The sequence below is a fragment of the Phoca vitulina genome, unplaced genomic scaffold (assembly GCF_004348235.1).
Source record: "Phoca vitulina isolate PV1807 unplaced genomic scaffold, GSC_HSeal_1.0 scaffold4, whole genome shotgun sequence".
NCBI classification, from domain to species: Eukaryota; Metazoa; Chordata; class Mammalia; order Carnivora; family Phocidae; genus Phoca; species Phoca vitulina.
The window spans coordinates 25,812,627-25,830,488 of NW_022589707.1; the positions used below are offsets into that span (position 1 = coordinate 25,812,627).

Genomic DNA, 17,862 nt, shown 5'->3' on the forward strand with positions numbered 1-17,862 from the left:
TCCATGTCTCCTTCCCACTTTTCCCACTCTGCCCTCCGGCTTCTGGGTCAGCCAATGAGAGACCCCAACAAGGGATTGAGAGGAGAACAGGGCCTTTTTCCCTCGTTCCCAACACACAGAGTCATCTCAGAGTCACAGACTGACCGTGTCTCTCTACCGAAGACCACAGCCCTTCTACCGCTCTCACTCCACGTTCCAGGAACTGCTGCTTCCCCAGGTCCCTTCACACCTACAGATGGTTACGGCCCCCTGCTGCTACTAGCACCAGGGTGCTGCACTATTTTTTGTTATTAATAAAATATCCTTTATTATTATTATCCTGCCCACATCTTCATAAAGAGTCCCTTTTTTAAATTCTTCTCAACAAACTATTTGAGTGATTGATCTGTTTCTTGCTGGGACCTTCATTGTCATAGTGTGCTTATCTTTGCCAGCAATAATTAGCTCCATAATATATATCAAAGCATTTCATTTCCCCCATTCAAAAATCCTCACACAAAGTTCTAGTCAACAGCCTTTTCTAGGATCCACTGGTCCATTCTACCTTTGGTCTCTGTTGCCTTTCAAGATACTGGATTCTAAGACATCAGAAGTGGGATTCATCCTCACTCATTCTGTAGAAGCTGGTGTCTCCAGGGAAAAGGAGTTCTGAAGACATCAGAAAAGCTTACACTGCAGATCAGGAAGCAGCCTCTCCCTTCCCTGGCAAGGGACACATTGTTCCACATATATTGGCCCAGCATTCCTGACCTATTGTTTCTCTCTTTGAAGACCGCCAATGGCCAGTAAGCCTACCTGTTTTACCAAAGAATGTGAGGCTGGCCCGAAGAGACAAGGAATGACTCAGCTAAGCTCTTGGCATCTTTCCCTGCTTACCTGATGGGATAAAATTTATTGATGCTGAAGAATGTAGCAAGTTGCCAACCACTAGCCTGTCAAAGAAAATCCTGGAATTGCCCACCCATCTACTTAATAAAACTGTGGCTTTAAGATTAAAACCCCACTACCACTACCATTCAGGGTTTGGTGCCTCAGTCAGCTGCACTCCAGAGTACAATCACCTCTGTAAGACCAAGCCAAACAGGCATGTTGGCCCTGACTTAGCAACAGTGTGAAGACAATGGTGCAAAGGAGTTTGGGGGAGACAGGGAGAGAGATTAACTAAAACTAAGCCATGAAAGTTCTAGAAATCACACTGAAAAGTCAAAGAACCACATAGAAAAGACCTGAACTTCTGAGTATCAAGTCATATAAAAATGTACTATTCCAGCAGGAAGGGATATACCAAATCCTGATAAGAAGGTGGCTTTTCTCCCAGCTGTAAAAGAAACAGATTCCATATAAAACAGACCTGCCTGGCATTGGCAAGCCCCATCTGTCTCACAGAAACCAGCAGTGCCTCAATGGCTGCTGAACAGACATATACAACTGGAAATGGAGATTAAAATAACCATATCACTTGGCATACATCAAACGAACAAAAATGTTGAAGTCTGGTAACATCAAGGTTTGGTATAAATTTTGAAAAATAGAAGCTTGCACACATGACTGGTAGAGTATATAACAGAATAACCATGTGGTAAACGGAATCATTGGTCAAAATTCTGCATATCTTCCTTGTTTTGTAATTATGATCCACATCTTTGCCAGATGACTTTGTAGTACCACCCACTAGAATTAACAGAGTGTATTTCCCTACCCTACAGATGTTGGGCCTGGCTATGTGACTTGTTCTGGCCAATAGAAAATGAGCAGAAGTGACCGTGAGCCAGTTCTAGCTATCACCCACATGAGGTTTCACATACTTTTACCTGTCTTCCTTTTACTCTTGCCATTTCCCATAAGAAGAATGGGTAGCTGTTTGAGAATGTGTCTAAGAGATTGAGAAAAATAGAGCAGACCTGAATCCAACCTTACCCAACCCACTGCCAACGGACTAGAGCCCAGAGTCTGGAAATCTAACTCGTCTGAGTTGCAACCAACTCACAAATCAATGAGGAAAAATAATTACTTACTATTTTAAGCCACTAAGTTTTAAAGCATTTGTTTCTATTTTGGTTTATGTAGCATAACTCATCTGAGTTGCACCCAACTCCAAATCAATAAGGAAAAATTATTACTTACTATTCTAAGCCACTAAGTTTTAAAGCATTTGTTTCTATTTTGGTTTATGTAGCATTATTGCAGCAATCTCTGACTGCTACAACCATCTATAAAGTAATCTGGCAATATCCAATAAAGTTAGAGATGTTCATAAGGCCAAGAAACCGACACTTCCAAGTATATGCCCTAATGTAGAGGTTCTCAAGCTCAATCCGATCTAACACTTCCTTTTTTATAACAAATAATTTTAAACACCTTCTTCTATCCCAGAACTAATTTTTTTTTTTTTAAAGATTTTATTTATTTATTTGACAGAGAGAGAGACACAGCGAGAGAGGGAACACAAGCAGGGGAGTGGGAGAGGGAGAAACAGGCTTCCCGCGGAGCAGGGAGCCCGATGCGGGGCTCGATCCCAGGACCTGGAATCATGACCTGAGCCGAAGGCAGACGCTTAACGACTGAGCCACCCAGGCGCCCCTATCCCAGAACTAATTTAACAGATAATCTATCTACTCTCAAGCGTATATTTCAAAAAAAAAAAAAAAAAAAAATCAATAAAATGTCCTAAGTGTAATATGAAGAAGAAACAAACAGAACACAATGTGTAACTGGGGCCAGGACTAAGATGATGCAAGCAAGGGGCCTTGAGTGTGCAATTTAAGGAGGCGAAATCGCGCAAGTGCTGGAGCTGTACTTGTAGGACTCTGACAGTGAGTATCTCCTTCAATTTTGCACCTAGGCACCTCACTTACCTCACCCCAAGCCCGGCCCTGTTTAAAATAGTTCAATTGTATTCAGAAAGCAAAGTTTTCATGACTTTGGTAGGAGACTGAATGAAGTAGACAGATATTTGTACTCCTACAAAGCATCACCAGGAATGCAAAACCTACCAATGCAGGCTGATACAAGTGTGTTGTATTAGTGACTCAGACACCACAAACAGTATCGCTATTGGAGGCATGAGTTTCCAAAATGGTGAACAATTCTTGGTGAAGTTCTGAACAAAGTAAAGTCCTTTGTCAATTTACATGGCAGTTTGAATTCTTAAAAACAACAGCATTTACTATAACTATTTCAAAAATATTTTAGGATTACATGCAGAATGAACACTCTAAAGTCAGGTAAACAGATTTTTTGCCTATATGAATACCTATGGGAGATATTTAAAAATCATGTGTGATACAAGCAAACACACCCATTGCAGGTCATCAAGCATCCTTTGTCCTCATCCTTTTAATGCCAATCATCGTGATAACTAAAAAGGTCCCCCACAGATTTCCAAACTTTCCCTACCAGGTTCCATTACTATTGATAATCCCTTCTCTAGGGAAATCAGACAGAAGTGCAAAGAGGTCCATGCAGCATTCACTGTCTACTTGTAATGTAATGTATATACCATGGTACATTCATACAATGGAATGCTATACAATTAAAATAAATTACAGGGGCACCTGGCTGGCTCAGTCAGTTAAGCTTCTTGAGTTCAAGCCCCACATTGGGCTCCACATTGTGTGTGGAACTTACTTAAAAATAAAATTAAAAAATAAGAGGCGCCTGGGTGGCTCAGGTGGTTAAGCGTCTGCCTTCGGCTCAGGTCACGATCCCAGGGTCCTGGGATCGAGCCCCACATCGGGCTCCCTGTTCAGCGGGGAGCCTGCTTCTCCCTCTCCCTCTACTGCTCCCCCTGCTTGTGCTCTCTCTCTCTGTCAAATAAATAAAATCTTTAAAAAATTAATTAATTAATTTAAAAAATAAATATTAACTAAAGCTACAGCATGTAAAAATTTCATAAGCATAATGTCAGATAACAGAACAAGTTACTGAAAAGTATGTGCAATACCCTTATTATTACCTTATTACTACATTATTTGTGTAAATATTTTAAACTCACAAAAATTACTATATATTGTTTATGAATACATTAAATAAAAGGGAATAATACCAACTTCAGGAAAATGGTTACCAAAGGAGAGGGAAGGAAGGGGAAGGGATGCGGTGCAGCTTTACCTGTATTGATAAGAGTTTATTTTTTTAATATTTCATTTATTTATTTGACAGAGAAAGAGATAGCAAGAACAGGAACACAAGCAAGGGGAGTGGGAGAGGGAGAAGCAGGCTTCCCGCGGAGCAAGGAGCCCAATGTGGGGCTCAATCCCAGGACCCGGGGATCACGACCTGAGCCGAAGGCAGACGCTTAACGACTGAGCCACCCAGGCGCCCCAAGAGTTTATTTTTTAAAAAGAGAGAGATGGGGCAGGAAATATACAAGATGAGCCAGGAGCATCTTGTTGCACTATAAAGTAAAGAAGTGCTTAAAAAAATAATAATGATGATGATGGGGGTATATCAAAGGGACACAGGAATCATCTAATAGAGCTCCCCATGGCCAAAACTACAATGATATGAGCAATAAAATAAAGCAGTATGGGATTATAACCCAAAGTATAAAATAAATATCCATGAGTCCAACACTGATTAAATAAATAAATAAGAACAGGGGTGCCTGGTGGCTCAGTCGTTAAGCGTCTGCCTTCAGCTCAGGTCATGATCCCAGCGTCCTGGGATCAAGCCCCGCATCCGGCTCCCTGCTCTGCGGGAAGCCTGCTTCTCCCTCTGCCACTCCCCCTGTTTGTGTTCCCTCTCTCACTGTCTCTCTGTCAAATAAATAAATAAAATCTTAAAAAATACATACATACATACATACATATAAATCTCCAATGAGAACAATTTCAACTATGGGTGTAGATACTCTACCCTCAAGGTGGGTGAGAGATTGAATATAGAAACAGGCAGTGACCAGACCACATATGAAAATGGAACTCTGATCCAGAAGCTGCAACACCAGTCCTGAAAGCCAAACCACAACTTCTGTAGTCATCAGCCAAACAGTCAGGACTTGGCCAATAAGTGATTATTTCTCTAATTTCTGTCCCCACTTCTAATTTAGGATCAACCTGAAAAAGCCAAATATGCTCTCCTAAACCAACAAGGTAGGATGTTCTGCTTCTAGTTAGCCCCCTTCAGCCTCTCTGTCCCAACAGTCTCCAGTCAGGGCCTACTGGCAGCCTTCCCTTTTTCTATGGCAAAGCTTTCCTACTTCTCTGCTTGCCTTTGAGTCCCTGCCAAAAGCAAGTGATGGTGGCTATAGCAAGCTCTGAATAAATAGCCTTTACTTGTTCTCATTTGGGTGGTCCTTGTTTATTTCCACAAGGGGAAGCAAAACTCTTCAATCTTTTGTGGGCTGTGCAAAGTGACTTCCATTCTAAGACTACAGTATGGCGGGGGGGCACTTTACAGTATGGAACTTGACAAACACTACCTCAGCCAGGTGATCAAGGTCAACATCAAGAGTGATAAGTAAACTGATAGTATGTACACTTGATATGTGATAAACATGGCACTTTACCTCTGTGGTCTTCCTCCCCAAAACCCATAATCATAGAAAGATCATGAGAAAAATACTAAACAAATTCCAACTAACAGACAGGCTACAAAATACCTAACCAGTACTCCTCAAAACTGTCAAGGTCATCAAAAACAAGAATAGTATAAAAAACTGTCACAGCCAAGAGGAGTCTGAAGAGACATGACTACTAAGTAGTATGGTATCCTGGATGGAATCCTGGACCATAAAAGGACATTCAGTAAAAACTAAGGAAATCTGAATAAACTATGGACTTCAATTAATAATAATATACCAATATTATTCATTAATTGTTACAAATGTACCATACCAATGTAAGATATTAATAATAGGAAAAACTGGGTGTGAGGCATATGGGAACTCTCTATACTAACATCGTAATTTTTATTATAAATCTAAAAGTGTTCTATAAAATAGTTTATATAATTTATAGTAAAAATAAAAATAAAAACCAATATGAATACTTAGGGCAAAATATTGACATAAATAATGTTTAAATATGGGCTGTAGGTCACCCTATTATTTCCTACCCTTTTCTATATGGGTAAAATACATCATAATTAGAACTTTTTCCATTTTAATTCCTCACAATGAACTCCAATTTAACCCCAGTGGATTCTCACTCTTCCTTTTTCATCCCCTCTTTAGCCATACTTGCAGTGTTCTGAAGGCACCAAGTGGTAAGACATTCCTTTGTTAATGCAGTTCCATTGGCCTAGGGGTTCCTAGAGCAAGGTCCAACTCAGTAATACCACCATGAATTTCAAGCTTTCTCATCCATTTGTGTTTGGTATTTGTTTGCTCCTTTGTGTTCTACACATTTTACTTTGGATTAGAGTTGACTGTATGCCTGATTGTCCTTCCCTCTCTGCACCAAGGACCTTGAAGACAGGGACCATGTCTTGGTCATATTTCCATTCCTCCATACCCACCCCACTTTTCAATCTTCTGGTTGGCTAGTCAATGACAAAAAGAGATTCCTATAAAGCTAAGTATTAATAGAATTCACATATCAATAGCCTATTTTTAATGAAATAGAATGTTTTATTGAGATAATAAATGACTGTAACAAAGGAGTGTAATCCATGAATAAAGTACTGTCTTAATGTCTAAATATTTTTATATCTCCTTTAGTTTTCGCAGGTATTCTAAACAGAAGAATATGTATTAAAAAGGCCTTTATATTCTACTTCTAAGTCATGTTTATTCCTACAGAGTAGTAAGTTAGACATGAAACAGTGGGTGGCCATAATGTTCAAGACACATTAGGGAAAAGCCCTTACCTATGCCCACTGTTACACAACTCTATTTCCCTGGCTAGTCCCAACCTGCTAATCACTACACTTACTAATATCATTTAAGTTTTCCCTTTGGATTGAGCAATAATAAGTCTCTGTTCTCGCTTCACAGCTGGACAGCTTTGAGGCAAGCTTTGAATTTAGATTCCCTCCTGTTTGAATAGTAACATGCTGTCTTATCTTTTTTAAGTATCTTACTTAAAACTTTCTCAGTCACATACATTCTCATGGTTAAAACTAAAAATGTTCATTTTTTAAGAATTATAGTTCCTTTAACTGTCCTTTAAAATCTACCAGAAATTGTTACATTATTTTCTGTAGGTAAGCAAAAACAAAACAAAACTGTTTGTAAAAACCAAACATTTTTAGGAATACTTTTATTAACAAAACTAACTAATGTCTGTATATCTTTGTTCAACCTTAATTGTCATTGCTTCTGTACTTTCCCTCTGAGAATATGATTGTTCAAATAATGTACAGAAAAAAAGTTTATTCTTAGGATAATGACTTTCTCTAACAGATTATATTTGCTGTAAGATTTTTTATATTACATTTTCAAACTTTTACTGACTAATGATAATGCATATATAACTTCCAGTTTAGAAAAAAAATAATTGAGAAGCAACTTTCTAATATTTAAAAATTATAATTTAACCTCTCACATTTCATCTCTCAAAAGTAAGGGTGCAATTTAAAACATTCTCTTTGCTAAAAGAGCCAAATAAACTAAGAAAAACTTATCTTTCTAAACCATAATGTCAAGTACTCTAAGCCTGAACTGAGAAAAGTATAATTTGTTTTATTTATTTGTTTTGTTTTGTTTTAAATAAAAGATATCAGTGATAGAGGATAGGAATTCCCCTCCTTCTCCAGCAAAGATGGAGGGAAAAGTACAAAACCAGATCACACCAGTTCTTAATATGTGACACTATAGGAATATAAATGTATATCCTGGAGAGGACACCAATTGAGTCAAGTGAGTGTAATAAACACCCAAGAGCATTATTTTATTAGTTCTATGAGTAATACTTGATGAACAGTACCTATCAAATAAATGAAAAAGATCAATTTGATAAAAAAGTAAATTTCATTCTCTCATTCCCAAGAGAAAGAGACTAGAAACTGGGAAAGCTTAACAGAGGGAAGAACTGAAAGCATTCTACTATTACCTATTGCTAATCAAATAACACTTTATAATGGTATTACAATTGACTTCATAACAAAACAAAAAATCCTCTAAGTGTAGGTCACACATAAATCCAGATCCAAACTGCCTAAAGAGCCACTTTTTTTTTTTTTTTAAGATTTTATTGACTTATTTGACAGAGAGAGACACAGTGAGAGAGGGAACCCAAGCAGGGGGAGTGGGAGAGGGAGAAGCAGGCTTCCCGCTGAGCAGGGAGCCTGATGCAGGGCTTGATCCCAGGACCCTGGGTTCATGACCTGAGCTGAAGGCAGACGCTTAACGACTGAGCCACCCAGGCACCCTGAGCCACTTCTTTTTTTAAGACTTTTACACCTCAGAGTGTTTCAACTATTTGTGTTATTTTAAATTGTTAAGCTTTTTTATACAAAACAAAACAACAATAACAAAAAAAACAGTCCTTGCTCAGTGACCTAAGAGATACCTTCAAAGTCCTCTACAGTCTTGCTCAAATTTTCAAAAAGACTGACCTTAACCAAGATCCTTTATTAGACTTGTAAGTCAATTTAAGAAACGGGCACCTGGGTGGCTCAGTGGGTTAAGCATCTGCCTTCGGCTCAGGTCACGATCACAGGGTCCTGGGATCGAGTCCCGCATCAGACTCCCTGCTCAGCGGGGAGCCTGCTTCTCCCTCTGCCTGCTGTTCCCCGTGCTTGTGTGCTCTCTCTCCCTCTGTCTCTGACAAATAAATAAAATCTTTAAAAAAAAAACTAAGAAACAAAGTTAGGGTTCTCCACAAGGTATGCTCATAGCTAGCACACTTTCAGTTTCCTAAAATTCAGAGAGGAAAAAAATGCCTTCTCAGATAAATGTTGCCTTATTTTGCTGAGAGATTTAGTAACTGGACTTAAACAGTGACTCCTCTGGCCACAGCCACAGCTAATATGAAATACTGCTGGAGCTAACTGAGCCTGTCAGTTTCTTATTTTAGCACAGTAGGTAGTGCAAGAATGCCTGCTATATTTGAATGACTGGTAACAGTAACACATGAGCAACTGCCCTATTCCACTGTAACATCAAAAATGAATTTCATTGCATATTCTCTCTCTTCTGGGAAAGTAAAAACCCTTTATAGATATCTTTACAATGACATCTCAAATACAATAAGCATGCTAGAAGATTTTGTTTCATATTTACAACAAACAGACGTTCACTACTGTGTGGTTAAAAACCACCCAATAAAGGGTGCCTGGGTGGCTCATTCAGTTGAGTGTCTGACGCTTTGATCTCAGCTCCAGGCTTGATCTCAGGGTTGTGAGTTCAAGCCCTGTGTTGAAGAAGCCCCTACTTAAAAAAAAAAAAAAAAAATCCAATAAGCCATTACCCTGCTTAGTGCAACTCTCATTAGATATTCTTTAGGAAGACTCTCCAGGATAACTGAGATCCCATTATATATTTTAACCTGTCATTTCACTGTGAAAGCCTATAGAATACAAACTTCTAGAGAAACAACCTACTGTAATGCCTTGGATTTAAACAGCAGTTTACAGGCTACAAAGCACTTTCTCATTCAATTTACCATCTCATACGAAGTTGCATTCCAGTCAAGGAACCAATTCTATCACCAGGCTGGTAAGTCAAAGGCAACTGATCTCAACCATAGCAATGAATGCCCAGAGTTGTGCCTACTATAGTCTATTTAGCAAGTATAAACACTCGTTAAGTTGTGCTATTTGTCCAGTTCCACACTTTCTGTCAATCCCATTTCAGCCCCCATATTTAGACAATCACTGAGCATCCTGACCCATCAGACTAGTCACACTTAACACCACACTATCTCTTCTTCCCCTTAGTGTTTTCCAGCTCTGAATTTTTCCATTAGTTCCAACTTGGGGAAACACCTCCTCTGAATCACAAGAACATTCTTTTTCCTCTCTTGTCTTTGAGCTTTTGCCCCAGTTACCTCAGAAGAATCCTTCTCTCTCTCTGAGTTTCAGTTACGAGCCAAATAATAAGCCTAGCCTTGAATGGTAAGTATTAGCAAGAGCCCTCTGAACCAAGGGAAAGAAAAACATTAGGTGGTGAAGTGAGATAAGAAAAGCACCACTAGTGCCATTAATCTTGGAAAGCCTTAAAACTACTCACACATTTACCTTTTCACGTATCATCACTGAGTGATGACCAAATGATGCAAATACAAAGATGAAAAGGTCATAACCCTTGCTCTCAAGCTCTTCTGAGTATACTAAGGAAACAATCCCATCCAAAGGTCTCTACCAAGTTCTCATCCTCATTCATAAATTAGGCTGTTTTCCCATCAAAATACATTTTTTAAATGTGTTCACCTGTATTGTTTCCTTTAATCGGACTAGAATCACAACTGTCGTCATTTTGTCTTGACAATTTTCATTCCACATGTACAAAGAGAGTATGAGCCACGTAGCTGTTAATGTGGAACATACACAGGCTTCCATGGACAAGCCCAGGGAGCCTACCGACCAATGATAAAGCACGCAGCACAGGGCCAGGCTCACGTAAGAACCCATTACGGGTTGATTCCTCATCCCTTCCTAATTCAAATCAGCAGATTTATTCAATCTTGTTTTTAAGATGCGACTTTACCATGCATGGCCCTTGCTCATAGGGAGCAAAATATACCTGGAAGCATTAGAGAACAAGACACTATCTTAGAGGATGGTAATTTTTCAGCACAGAAAGCAAGTGCAGAAACTGAAAGGATTATAGCTGACATGAGATTGTAGCTCCAAATCGTTAACTGACAGGAACAATACAACTTCAATCTCCAGGCGCCCGCCTCTCCTCACCAAATGAATGAACAAAACGGCAGATGAATGAACTAACTAATGAATGAACAGGTTCGGAGTCAGTGAAATGGACGAGACAACTAGGGATACAATATATGGTTGCTAATATCATTTATGTGCAATGCTCAGAGCTCAGTGCTAAAGGTTATTTCATTTAAAGTTCAAAATAAGTCTAAGAAACGGAGATTATTGTCCTCATCTTATAAATGAGAAAAGAGTCTTCCAAAGTAATCTGTCCAACGCTACCCAGCAGATGGCAAAGTGGGGTTTAAACTCAAATCTTCTAAATTCAATGCTCCTTTCACCTCATCACAGCTGGTGTTTCTTCCTTTCAGCAGACATGCAGTACTTTATGGAGAAGGAAACATTACAATAAAATTGGCAATAAAACAAATTTCTTCAATGCTAAAACTATTTTCACTTTGGCTTCTCATATAAACTTAGAAATGCTTCTATCGTTAGTGGAGGGAATATGCAAATATATGAACTGAAAATTGCGCTTAAGTATTTCTAATCACTTCAAATTATACTTCTGTGTGTTAAGTTTCATAATGCCTGACAAGAGTGCTATGAAAATTTGTCAACCACAACTTTCTTCTACTATCGTGTCCTTCCCTATATACATGGAAAAAGAACTTTTTCCATGTTAGTAGACTCTCAAGCTCCTTCCTTACAGGTAATATGAGGTACCTAACTCTGCAAATCCTACGTTTGAAGTTCCAGGTTATATCACACAAAAATGTGATCAATTTTTTTTTTTTTAAGATTTTGTTTATTTATTTATTTGACAGAGAGAGAGAAACAGCATGAGAGGGGATAGGGTCAGAGGGAGAAGCAGGCTCCCCACTGAGCCGGGAGCCCGATGTGGGACTCGATCCCAGGACTCCGGGATCATGACCTGAGCCGAAGGCAGTCGCTTAACCAACTGAGCCACCCAGGCGCCCAAATGTGATCAATTTTTTACTCTTAACATCCTTTATATTAAATTTACTTTACAACATGAACCAGAAGGCCAGCCTTCCTTATATTCTACCCCTAAAGAAAGGATCAAAACATATAAACATTTTGGAACAGCAGTAAACATTTCAGGGTAGTCTTTATAACTTAAAGTCAGTGAACACGATTCTCAATCTCATAAAGAAATGACTACATGACAGATTCCAAAATCATTTCCTAAAGAAGAGTGTTACTGCCAAGTCACCACAACCAACTGACAGTTTTTTTCATTCATTCAACAAAGACATACTAAGCACTAGGCCCAAACAGTCACTGTTCAAGATCCTGGAGATATGCAATAAGACAAAACAAGACCTCTACTCCCATGGAGCTTACAGTACATGGGTTACAACTATGAGTATGCATAAATAAATAAACAAACAAGAACCATATCAAACAGTGCTAAATGCTATGCAGAGAATTCAAATCTGGTGATATTACAGTAATGGGATAGTCATTTTAGATTGGGTCATCAGGGAAAACCTCTCAAAAGAAGTGAATTTAAGCAGAGAGGTAACTAGTAAGACTACTGTGCAAAAATCAAGTAGGAAAGCATTCTGGGTGGAGGGCACCTTATGGTAAAGCCATAAGGCAGGAACAAGCGAGGTGTGTATATATGTGTGTGTATATATATATGTATATATGTATATATACCATGACCTGAGCCGAAGGCAGACACTTAACAACTGAGCCACCCAGGCACCCCAAACGAGGTATATTTAAGAATAAGAAAGAATAGGGGCGCCTCAGTGGCTCAGTCGGTTGAGCATCCAACTCTTGATTTCAGCACAGGGTCGTGAGATGAGCCCCGGGGGGCTCCAGGCTTAGCAGAGAATCTGCTCCAGATTCACTCACTCCCTTTCCCTCTGCCCCTCCCATCCCCTGCCCACCCCGACCCCATGCACATCTGTGCACTCTCTCTCTCTCTCTCAAATAAATAAATCTTTAAGAATAAGAAAGAATCACAACATGCCTTGGAAGGTAAATAACCTCAAGAAAGAATGGTAGAAGAGAAGGAATGGGTCAGATCATCAAACTCTGAATGCCAGGGGAATATATCTGGATTTTATTTTCAGTGAGATGGAAAGCCACTGAAGGAAGTCACATAGTATCTGAAGTTGTATTCTGTAGGAATTAGAGTCCAAACTGGAAAAAATATATTCACTAAGTATACATATTCACATATATTAAGTCCACCTATTTGCTTGTTTCTACACTCTGCACTCAATGAAATTTATCCCAAGACATTGAAACAGAATCCTAGAGCCAGAAAGAATCTTAAAGAATATAAAACTATCACTGTACCTGTACAGAAACTGAGGACCTAGGAAAAAAGTATCATTTACATTGCTTCATTAATGGCTGAGAGAAAAGTCTCCAAAAATAAGTAAGGGCAACTAAAAAGTCTGGGATATATCCTAAACTCAAAGCTGACATCAATTAGAAAACTGTCCTTTTATGTGCTCACGAACTGGAACACCATGAATTACATGCATATGACCCATCACAGAATTTAAGTTTTTGTGTCAGCTTCCAACCTCGATCTAAAGCTGAACATTTAAGTAAGGCACATACCCACTAATGTGTTTGATCAATTTCATTGTTCCAATCCCAACTCACTGGGTACACCCCAACTTGAAGATTCCTTCATCCAGTGAATGGTAAGGAACTACTACTATGTGCAAGAAATTATACTGGAGGGGTGCCTGGGTGGCTCAGTCGTTAAGCGTCTGCCTTCGGCTCAGGTCATGATCCCGGGGTCCTGGGATCGAGCCCCGCATCGGGCTCTCTGCTTGGCGGGAAGCCTGCTTCTCCCTCTCCCACTCTCCCTGCTTGTGTTCCCTCTCTCGCTGTGTCTCTCTCTGTCAAATAAATAAATAAAATCTTTAAAAAAAAAAAAGAAATTATACTGGAAAACAAAGAACTAGAGTCGCAACAATAATTCATGCAAGGTAAAATCTGCCAACATGCCTCTCAGATAACGCACTCTGAAAGTGGAGGAAACAGCATGTTCAGCTGAAAGGATCAGCAGGCAGCAGGCAAGCTGGTCCTTGAAGGATGGGTAGGATTTAAAGATGGGAAGAACATTTTAGACAACAGGCACAGCAGGGGCAAAAGACCTATGTAAATTGCAACCAGGCCCTTGAGACAAGTGTTAATTAAATTTAGAGCAACTATTTCCAATATGAAAATACTCAGAACTGACCTACACCTAAATGATAACTTACGTATCATCTCAGTTCGGTAATATGAGTTTTGCATCTGTATTTACCATCATAATTAACACAAAAAAGTTTTATAATATAAACAAACCTAAGCCTAGGTCAGACTATAACATTTGTTTTCTAAAAGGAATTAAACAGGATTTCAAAGATCTTTGAAAACTTGCTTTTCAGGAAACAGAAAAAGAAATGGAAAATCACTTAAGCTGCTTGGTGCAATAGTTGCAAAGGTGCATATTTTAAGAGAAGGTGTTAACACGCAGTGTTTTAAATTCAGCATCCAAAATCTCAGAACACAGAGCAGATGAGAAAGTGCTATCGACACTACACTATAAAGTAAGTTGTTGTAAAAATTTTTAAAGACTAATCTGTTCTACTGTTTTTCTTGAATAATATCCTGCATGACTGCTCCTATCCACAATTAATGTTCTGCCCTTTTGGAAAAGCATTATTTTGGGATATTAACTCACTTGAAAACTAACAAACAATAACATAATTTGGGGTTTTTAAAAATCATGTTCAGGGGCACCTCAGTGGCTCAATCGGTTAAGCATCTGCCTTGGGCACAGGTCATGATCTCGGGGTCCTGGTTATCAAGCCCCACATCAGGCTTCCTGTTCAGCAGGGAGTCTGCTTCTCCCTCTCCCTCTGTACTCTCTCTCTCTTTCAAGTAAATAAAATCTTTTTTAAAAAAATAATAAATAAATAAATAAATAAAAATCATGTTAAAAGTTCACTCTATTTTCAGTAAATCATAGAACTACTTTAACATTCTCCTAACCAACTCAAGGGCAGAGATCAAAAAATCAATTATCGAAGCTAACCAGTGTGTGCTATTTCTAATATGTTTTCTCTCTGGGCTTTCTGAAAATTCATTTTTCATTGCAAGAACTGGTTGCTTATGTGACGTTTTCCGTATGTGGTCTAATAGAATACTCTGAACTTTATCCTTAAATGGTACAGGCTCAAAGCAGTGAAGGTCAAGTAAACCCAGATGTTAGGAGTGGGAAAGTACAACAACCATAAAAAGACCCTTAAAGGTATTTTTACTTGGAAAACTATACATGACACATGAGCAGCAAAGGTATCCTTGTTCATTAAAGTCCTTTTCTTTTCTTGTTTTAAATTCCACATGATTCATAGTTCTCTGAATCTGACCTGCACTTCCAATTTTTGTGACTTTGTCTGTATCCCCCACTCAGAACCATGGAATTCTCTTCATCCTCAACGTTCAGTTCAAGAGAAGCTCCAACTGCCTTGCCCTCCTCCACTTTGCATTATGAGAAGTTGTTCCCATGTGATAAACCCTAATTTAGCCTGAGTTTCACAAACTTGTGTATCTTTCCCATCATAACACCTGCAACAACATCCTATGCATAGGAGACATTCAAGAAATTTTTTTAAAAAAGCAAATCGAATGAAACACATTTACCAAAAAATAGATCAAATGAGGTTAGAAATATGAACGTTGTCACAGGTAATCAAGCTACTGAGAAGAACATGTCAAGCAGATATCCAAAACAACTCCAGAACATTTTTAGCAGATTCCACAATCTTACAAAGCTCAGAGTTGGGCCTGTGTCAGGGAAGCCCTGGGGCTCCTGGCTGCCTCACCAATTGGCCTCTCTGTGTCGGTGTCCTCACCTTCGCTGAGGAAGGAGACCTGTGCTACCTGCAGCTCCTTCAAAGCAACCCTAGACTCTGTGACCTTTCCAGGGACACTCGCCTTCACTGCCACAGGAAGAGCAAGCGCCACAGGGCTTAGGAACAGCAAATATTAGTCCCATTAGAATCCACTTCTTCTGACCCTGGAAGGACAAGTTCCACCATGGGAGGGTCCAATGTCCCCATTTCCCCCATCTTCTCACAAAAAATAGCAAAGAGGTAGTTGTCTCTATACGCTTCTCCTTTTACCTTATGACTAAAATGTGCATAAAACCACACTGAAAACAGAAGCCCAGAATCACTAGGGCAAATAGCCTCAGGCTCCCTCCATTCTATACCTGATGAGATCCAGCCCTAATGGGCTGTACATCTTCATATTTTCTACCTCTTAGAAGCCCAAATGAGCAACAATCCTATACAAATTAACAAAGGGATTTGTGAGGTGTGCCAGATTTAAAGCCGCTGGGAGAAGATCTAACTACAGTATTTTCTTCCTTAAAAACTACATAGTTTCCCAGTAGGTCTTTTGCTTCTTGCCTGTTCTGCACAGAGCATTGGTAAGTGGCACTTATGGGCACATGCACACATATACACACATGGATTATTATTTAACCTACTTTTTTAAAATGTGGTATACAAATAGGTATTCCAAAATACAAATTTTAAATGTGTATTAAATGAGAAACATTCACACTTTTAAAAATCCTACAATAAATTTTTAGGGAGAAAAAAAATCAAACCTGCTTATCAATAAATAGAGGATTCCCTTACCACATCTATTCAAAGAACTTCTTAAAATCACAGGGCTTTGGGACTAGAAGTATCTTGGAGATATATTTGCCTAAACCTAGAAGATAGTACTGTGACAATCAGCCACTCTAAAAGAAAAACAGCCAGAAAGCCAGGTCTTTGAGATGACTAAATCCAAGAGCTGAGCAACACCTATTAAAATGGCAGGATGGGGCGCCTGGGTGGCTCAGTCGTTAAGCGTCTGCCTTCGGCTCAGGTCATGATCCCGGGGTCCTGGGATCGAGCCCCACATCGGGATCCCTGCTCCGCAGGAAGCCTGCTTCTCCCTCTCCCACTCCCCCTGCTTGTATTCCCTCTCTTGCTATCTCTCCTTCTATCAAAAAATAAATAAAATCTTTAAAAAAATAAAAAATAAAAAAAAATAAAATGGCAGGATGATTCTAGGGTGCAGAATCCTATCTGTCTCCCAGGGACACTAAGAAACAAATGTAAATATGAACAAGAGTTCAAGTTAAGAGTGATGAAGATTGGGCGCCTGGGTGGCTCAGTCGTTAAGCGTCTGCCTTCGGCTCAGGTCATGGTCCCAGGGTCCTGGGATCGAGCCCCGCATCAGGCTCCCTGCTCCGCGGAAAGCCTGCTTCTCCCTCTCCCACTCCCCCTGCTTGTGTTCCCTCTCTCACTGTGTCTCTCTCTGTCAAATAAATAAATAAAATCTTTAAAAAAAAAAAAAAAAAAGAGTGATGAAGATGCCTGAGGTTTAGACTTTAAAGGCACAAGTATCTAACAAAATGAGTATATTATCTCAAGTGTTCTAAAAATTATTTTAGTGCAGTTAACACCACACAGGAAAATGCATTACCAGACCTGGACCCCCAGACTATATAAATCACACACTAGGTGGAATATAATACAGTACATACATATTCGGGACTGTAAGGATTTTCCAAAGTACTGTGAAACTAAAAAATATTTTTAAAAAAAAATTTTTTTTTTAAAACTCTGTAACTTGAGTCCCACAACTACTTCCAGACTTCAAAGAAGGGCTGTAACCCCTCCTTCAAAATACACTTTGTGTTTCTGAATTGTCTCTGGAGTGTTACTGTTGGTGTGGATTTTCTTCGTGGCTGTTTTTTAATGATTCTGCCGGCCAGCTGCCAGTTTATCAAGATCCTGCGCCAGTTACCTTCCGCACTGACGACCGTACGACACAGGAGGGGCTCACTTCTTAGCCTGTGGAGCTTTATCAAAGACTCCGGCCAAGGCTAGTTACCAGAGCCCCAGGCGGGCGAGGAGAGGGTACCGAGAAGGACAGAGAGCCTTTAAAACCATCACGAATTCGACTTCCCGTCTCTCCTTTCGTCCCCTTGACATTCCGTTTGGTAACCCGACACGTCATCCACACCCCTAACAAGGTATCCCTCTGCCCCTGGAAATC

General features: G+C 39.5%; 1 protein-coding gene across 5 annotated transcripts in view; it reads right to left on the reverse strand.

The window, feature by feature from the left end:
- The window catches only part of ST7 (suppression of tumorigenicity 7), a 235,422-nt gene that overhangs the window by 216,689 nt on the left and 871 nt on the right, over positions 1-17,862 (reverse strand). The window lies entirely within an intron of this gene.